This window comes from Entelurus aequoreus, linkage group LG20, assembly GCF_033978785.1.
Source record: "Entelurus aequoreus isolate RoL-2023_Sb linkage group LG20, RoL_Eaeq_v1.1, whole genome shotgun sequence".
NCBI lineage: Eukaryota > Metazoa > Chordata > Actinopteri > Syngnathiformes > Syngnathidae > Entelurus > Entelurus aequoreus.
Window position 1 is genome coordinate 10,209,961 of NC_084750.1, and position 7,500 is coordinate 10,217,460.

Below are 7,500 nucleotides of genomic sequence, written 5' to 3' on the forward strand. Positions count from 1 at the left end.
GTTGAAAAATGAGTGAATTGTGCAACTTGGAAAAATGTCCCATTCATTTCAATGGGAACTTCCTGGAAATTTGGGTAAAAGCGGGATTTTTTGGAAAATGATTAATAGCATGAATGTCCTGAATGAGCTGAATAGGTTGGTGTTGGAATTGTTTAAATCGGCCAAGAAATGTTGAAGTTTTTTAATTGATAAATGGTATTATGGAAGTTTGGGAAAACCGGGAATTTTTCAAGTTCTTAAACCAACTTTTGTTGTTTTTTGTCCTGATTCAGAGGAATGTTTTGACAGTGGAACGCTTGAAGTGGGTTGAAAAATGTGAAAGGACTAAAAAAGGTTGGAAATAAGGCTAGAAAACAACAGGTATTCCTGGAAATTTGGTGAACGTGGAAAAACGGTTGTCTGAATTTCCAGGATGAATTGAATGTGATGAAGGTGGAATGGTTTGAATAGGTTGAAAAATGTGCAACTTGGAAAAATGTCCCATTCATTTCAATGGGAACTTCCTGGAAATTTAGGGGAAAGCGGGATTTTTTGGAAAATGATTAGGAGCATGAATGTCCTGAATGAGCTGAATTGGTTGGTGTTGGAATTGTTTAAATCGGTCAAGAAATGTTGAAGTTTTTTCATTGATAAATGGTATTATGGAATTTTGGGAAAACCGGGAATTTTTCAAGTTCTTAAACCAACTTTTGTGTTTGTTTTTTTTGTTCTGATTCAGAGGAATGTTTTGACAGTGGAACGCTTGAAGTGGGATGAAAAATGTGAAAGGACTAAAAAAGGTTGGAAATAAGGCTAGAAAAAAACAAGAAATCCTGGAAATTTGTTGAACGTGGAAACATGGTTGTCTGAATTTCCAGAATGAGTGGAATGTGTTGAAGGTGGAATGGTTTGAATAGGTTGAAAAATGTGAGAATTGTGCAACTTAGAAAAATGTACCATTCATTTCAATAGGAACTTCCTGGAAATTTGGGAATTTAGGGAAAAGCAGGATTTAAAAAAAAAAGATTAGGAGCATGAATGTCCTGAATGAGCTGAATTGGTTGGTGTTGGAATTGTTTAAAATCGGTCAAGAAATGTTGAAGTTTTTTAATTGATAAATGGTATTATGGAATTTCGGGAAAACCGGGAATTTTTCAAGTTCTTAAACCAACTTTTGTTGTTTTTTGTCCTGATTCAGAGGAATGTTTTGACGGTGGAACGCTTGAAGTGGGTTGAAAAATGTGAAAGTACTAAAAAAGGTTGGAAATAAGGTTAGAAAAAAACAGGAATTCCTGGAAATTTGTTGAATGTGGAAAAATGGTTGTCTGAATGTCCAAGATGAGTGGAATGTGTTGAAGGTGGAATAGTTTGAATAGGTTGAAAAATGTGGGAATTGTGCAACTTGGAAAAATGTCCCATTCATTTCAATGGGAACTTCCTGGAAATTTGGGTAAAAGCGGGATTTTTTGGAAAATGATTAATAGCATGAATGTCCTGAATGAGCTGAATAGGTTGGTGTTGGAATTGTTTAAATCGGCCAAGAAATGTTGAAGTTTTTTCATTGATAAATGGTATTATGGAATTTTGGGAAAACCGGGAATTTTTCAAGTTCTTAAACCAACTTTTGTTGTTTTTTTGTCCTGATTCAGAGGAATGTTTTGACAGTGGAACGCTTGAAGTGGGATGAAAAATGTGAAAGGTTGGAAATAAGGCTAGAAAAAAAACAGGAATTCCTGGAAATTTGTTGAACGTGGAAACATGGTTGTCTGAATTTCCAGAATGAGTGGAATGTGTTGATGGTGGAATGGTTTGAATAGGTTGAAAAATGTGGGAATTGTGCACCTTAGAAAAATTACCCATTCATTTCAATAGGAACTTCCTGGAAATTTGGGAATTTGGGGAAAAGCGGGATTTTTTGGAAAATGATTAGGAGCATGAATGTCCTGAATGAGCTGAATTGGTTGGTGTTGGAATTGTTTAAATTGGTCAAGAAACTTTGAAGTTTTTTCATTGATAAATGGTATTATGGAATTTCGGGAAAACCGGGAATTTTTCAAGTTCTTAAACCAACTTTTGTTGTTTTTTTGTCCAGATTCAGAGGAATGTTTTGACAGTGGAACGCTTGAAGTAGGATGAAAAATGTGAAAGGACTAAAAAAGGTTGGAAATAAGGCTAGAAAAAAAAATGGAATTCCTGGAAATTTGTTGAACGTGGAAAAATGGTTGTCTGAATCTCCAGAATGAGTGGAATTTGTTGAAGGTGGAATAGTTTGAATAGGTTGAAAAATGAGTGAATTGTGCAACTTGGAAAAATGTCCCATTCATTTCAATGGGAACTTCCTGGAAATTTGGGGAAAAGCGGGATTTTTTGGAAAATGATTAGGAGCATGAATGTCCTGAATGAGCTGAATTGGTTGGTGTTGGAATTGTTTAAAATCGGTCAAGAAATGTTGAAGTTTTTTAATTGATAAATGGTATTATGGAATTTCGGGAAAACCGGGAATTTTTCAAGTTCTTAAACCAACTTTTGTTGTTTTTTTGTCCAGATTCAGAGGAATGTTTTGACAGTGGAACGCTTGAAGTAGGATGAAAAATGTGAAAGGACTAAAAAAGGTTGGAAATAAGGCTAGAAAAAAAAATGGAATTCCTGGAAATTTGTTGAACGTGGAAAAATGGTTGTCTGAATCTCCAGAATGAGTGGAATTTGTTGAAGGTGGAATAGTTTGAATAGGTTGAAAAATGAGTGAATTGTGCAACTTGGAAAAATGTCCCATTCATTTCAATGGGAACTTCCTGGAAATTTGGGGAAAAGCGGGATTTTTTGGAAAATGATTAGGAGCATGAATGTCCTGAATGAGCTGAATTGGTTGGTGTTGGAATTGTTTAAAATCGGTCAAGAAATGTTGAAGTTTTTTAATTGATAAATGGTATTATGGAATTTCGGGAAAACCGGGGATTTTTCAAGTTCTTAAACCAACTTTTGTTGTTTTTTTGTCCTGATTCAGAGGAATGTTTTGACAGTGGAACGCTTGAAGTAGGATGAAAAATGTGAAAGGACTAAAAAAGGTTGGAAATAAGGCTAGGAAAAAAAATGGAATTCCTGGAAATTTGTTGAACGTGGAAAAATGGTTGTCTGAATTTCCAGAATGAGTGGAATTTGTTGAAGGTGGAATAGTTTGAATAGGTTGAAAAATGAGTGAATTGTGCAACTTGGAAAAATGTCCCATTCATTTCAATGGGAACTTCCTGGAAATTTGGGGAAAAGCGGGATTTTTTGGAAAATGATTAGGAGCATGAATGTCCTGAATGAGCTGAATTGGTTGGTGTTGGAATTGTTTAAAATCGGTCAAGAAATTTTGAAGTTTTTTAATTAATAAATGGTATTATGGAATTTTGGGAAAACCGGGAAATTTTCAAGTTCTTAAACCAACTTTTGTGGGTTTTTTTGTCCTGATTCAGAGGAATGTTTTGACAGTGGAACGCTTGAAGTGGGTTGAAAAATGTGAAAGGACTAAAAAAAGTTGGAAATAAGGTTAGAAAACAACAGGAATTCCTGGAAATTTGTTGAACGTGGAAAAATGGTTGTCTGAATTTCCAGGATGAATTGAATGTGTTTGAATAGGTTGAAAAATGTGAAAATTGTGCAACTTGGAAAAATGTCCCATTCATGGGAACTTCCTGGAAATTTGGGTAAAAGTGGGATTTTTTGGAAAATGATTAATAGCATGAATGTCCTGAATGAGCTGAATTGGTTGGTGTTGGAATTGTTTAAATTGGTCAAGAAATTTTGAACTTTTTAAATTGATAAACGGTATTATGGAATTTCGGGAAAACCGGGAATTTTTCAAGTTCTTAAACCAACTTTTGTGTTTTTTTTGTCCTGATTCAGAGGAATGTTTTGACAGTGGAACGCTTGAAGTGGGTTGAAAAATGTGAAAGGACTAAAAAAGGTTGGAAATAAGGCTAGAAAAAAAACAGGAATTCCTGGAAATTTGTTGAACGTGGAAAAATGGTTGTCTGAATTTCCAGGATGAATTGAATGTGATGAAGGTGGAATGGTTTGAATAGGTTGAAAAATGTGGGAATTGTGCAACTTGGAAAAATGTCCCATTCATTTAAATGGGAACGTCCTGGAAATTTGGGGAAAAGCGGGATTTTTTTGAAAATGATTAGGAGCATGAATGTCCTGAATGAGCTGAATAGGTTGGTGTTGGAATTGTTTAAATCGGTCAAGAAATGTTGAAGTTTTTTCATTGATAAATGGTATTATGGAATTTGGGGAAAACCGGGAATTTTTCAAGTTCTTAAACCAACTTTTGTTGTTTTTTGTCCTGATTCAGAGGAATGTTTTGACAGTGGAACGCTTGAAGTGGGATGAAAAATGTGAAAGGACTAAAAAAGGTTGGAAATAAGGCTAGAAAAAAAAATGAAATTCCTGGAAATTTGTTGAACGTGGAAAAATGGTTGTCTGAATTTCCAGAATGAGTGGAATGTGTTGAAGGTGGAATGGTTTGAATAGGTTGAAAAATGTGGGAATTGTGCAACTTAGAAAAATGTCCCATTAATTTCAATGGGAACTTCCTGGAAATTTGGGGAAAAGCGGGATTTTTTTGAAAATGATTAGGAGCATGAATGTCCTGAATGAGCTGAATTGGTTGGTGTTGGAATTGTTTAAATTGGTCAAGAAATGTTGACGTTTTTTAATTGATAAATGGTATTATGGAATTTCGGGAAAACCGGGAATTTTTCAAGTTCTTAAACCAACTTTTGTTGTTTTTTTGTCCTGATTCAGAGGAATGTTTTGACAGTGGAACGCTTGAAGTGGGTTGAAAAATGTGAAAGGACTAAAAAAGGTTGGAAATAAGGCTAGAAAAAAACAGGAAATCCTGGAAATTTGTTGAACGTGGAAAAATGGTTGTCTGAATCTCCAGAATGAGTGGAATGTGTTGAAGGTGGAATGGTTTGAATACGTTGAAAAATGAGTGAATTGTGCAACTTGGAAAAATGTCCCATTCATTTCAATGGGAACTTCCTGGAAATTTGGGGAAAAGCGGGATTTTTTGGAAAATGATTAGGAGCATGAATGTCCTGAATGAGCTGAATTGGTTGGTGTTGGAATTGTTTAAATTGGTCAAGAAATGTTGAACTTTTTTCATTGATAAATGGTATTATGTAAGTTTGGGAAAACCGGGAATTTTTCAAGTTCTTAAACCAACTTTTGTGGGTTTTTTTGTCCTGATTCAGAGGAATGTTTTGACAGTGGAACGCTTGAAGTGGGTTGAAAAATGTGAAAGGACTAAAAAAGGTTGGAAATAAGGCTAGAAAAAAAACAGGAATTCCTGGAGATTTATTGAACGTGGAAACATGGTTGTCTGAATTTCCAGGATGAATTGAATGTGTTGAAGGTGGAATGGTTTAAATAGGTTGAAAAATGTGGGAATTGTGGAAGTTTGAAAAATGGATAATTCATTCTGAATGGGGAAAATGTCCCTAAAAACTGGAATTTCTAGGAAATCCGGGAATTTTTTTTATTTTTTAGAATGAATGAAGGTGAGCACATAATTCCTGAACAGGCTGAATATTTTGAAGTTGGAACAGTTTGAATCGGATAAAAAATTGGGGATTTGTGAAAATGTGAAAAATGTCCCATTCTTTTCAATGGGAATTTCATGGAAATTTGGGAATTTCTGGAAATTTAGGATTTTTTTTTTAAACAGCTAAAAAATGTGAATGTTGTGAATGAGTTGGTGTTGGAATTTTTTTAATCGGTCGAGAAATGTTGAAGTAGTAACATTTTTAATTGAGAAATGGTATCACAGAGTTCCTGGAATTTCAGGGAAAACCCGGGAATTTTTCCATTTAAATAAAAACATTAATTTTTCATCCTGATTAAGAGGAATGATTTGACGGTGGAAAGGTTGAAGAGGGTTAAACAACAGCAATAACAGCTGAGTGGCTACATTTTAAAGCAAAACAAAAACACACCAGGAGGTTGCCTACAGCCACAGATAACTTAATGGCAATGTTTTTTGAACTCATGTTATTTAAAAAAAAAAAACATTTACAGTATACTCAAATGAAGACAAGAATACTAGGAAGAGATGTAGACAACCACGATGTAGCCCACCAGGCGTACTCCAGTTGTTTACGATACATAAAAAGACAGTACAGAAGAGCATTCATCCATACATGTATGAATATACTTCATACCTACTGGCCACCATTATTCATAGACATAAGCTCAAGACGCAGGAAGTTGAATGATGCGGACACGTTTGTTACTTGATACTTTCTAATACGCTACTGCCTTGGAGACTGCACACACAAGTAAACACGCTGCAGGACTGCTTGTATCACACATGATATCACACACAAGTAAACACGCTGCAGGACTGCCTGTATCGCACATGATATCACACACAAGTAAACACGCTGCAGGACTGCTTGTATTGCACATGATATCACACACAAGTAAACACACTGCAGGACTGCTTGTATCACACATGATATCACACACAAGTAAACACGCTGTAGGACTGCTTGTATCGCACATGATATCACACACAAGTAAACACACTGCAGGACTGCTTGTATCACACATGATATCACACACAAGTAAACACGCTGCAGGACTGCTTGTATCACACATGATATCACACACAAGTAAACACACTGCAGGACTGCTTGTATCACACATGATATCACACACAAGTAAACACGCTGCAGGACTGCCTGTATCGCACATGATATCACACAACAAGCAAACACGCTGCAGGACTGCTTGTATCGCACATGATATCACACAACAAGCAAACACGCTGCAGGGCTGCTTGTATCGCACATGATATCACACACATGTAAACACGCTGCAGGACTGCCTGTATCGCACATGATATCACACAACAAGCAAACACGCTGCAGGACTGCTTGTATCGCACATATCACACAACAAGCAAACACGCTGCAGGACTGCTTGTATTGCACATGATATCACAAACAAGTAAACACAGTGCAGGACTGCTTGTATCACTCATGATATCACACAACAAGCAAACACATTGCAGGGCTGCTTGTATCGCACATGATATCACACAACAAGCAAACACGCTGCAGGACTGCTTGTATCGCACATGATATCACACAACAAGCAAACACGCTGCAAGGCTGCTTGTATCGCACATGATATCACACACAAGTGAACACACTGCAGGACTGCTTGTATCGCACATGATATCACAAACAAGTAAACACAGTGCAGGACTGCTTGTATCACTCATGATATCACACAACAAGCAAACACGCTGCAGGGCTGCTTGTATCGCACATGATATCACACACAAACACTCTGCAGGACTGCTTGTATCGCACATGATATCACACAACAAGCAAACACGCTGCAGGACTGCTTGTATCGCACATGATATCACACACAAGCAAACACACTGCAGGACTGCTTGTATCACACATGATATCACACACATGTAAACACGCTGCAGGACTGCCTGTATCGCACATGATATCA

At 36.5% G+C, this 7,500-nt stretch overlaps 1 protein-coding gene across 1 annotated transcript in view; it reads right to left on the reverse strand.

The window, feature by feature from the left end:
* LOC133636391 (KH domain-containing, RNA-binding, signal transduction-associated protein 3-like) overlaps positions 1–7,500 on the reverse strand; it is a 116,114-nt gene that overhangs the window by 68,110 nt on the left and 40,504 nt on the right. The window lies entirely within an intron of this gene.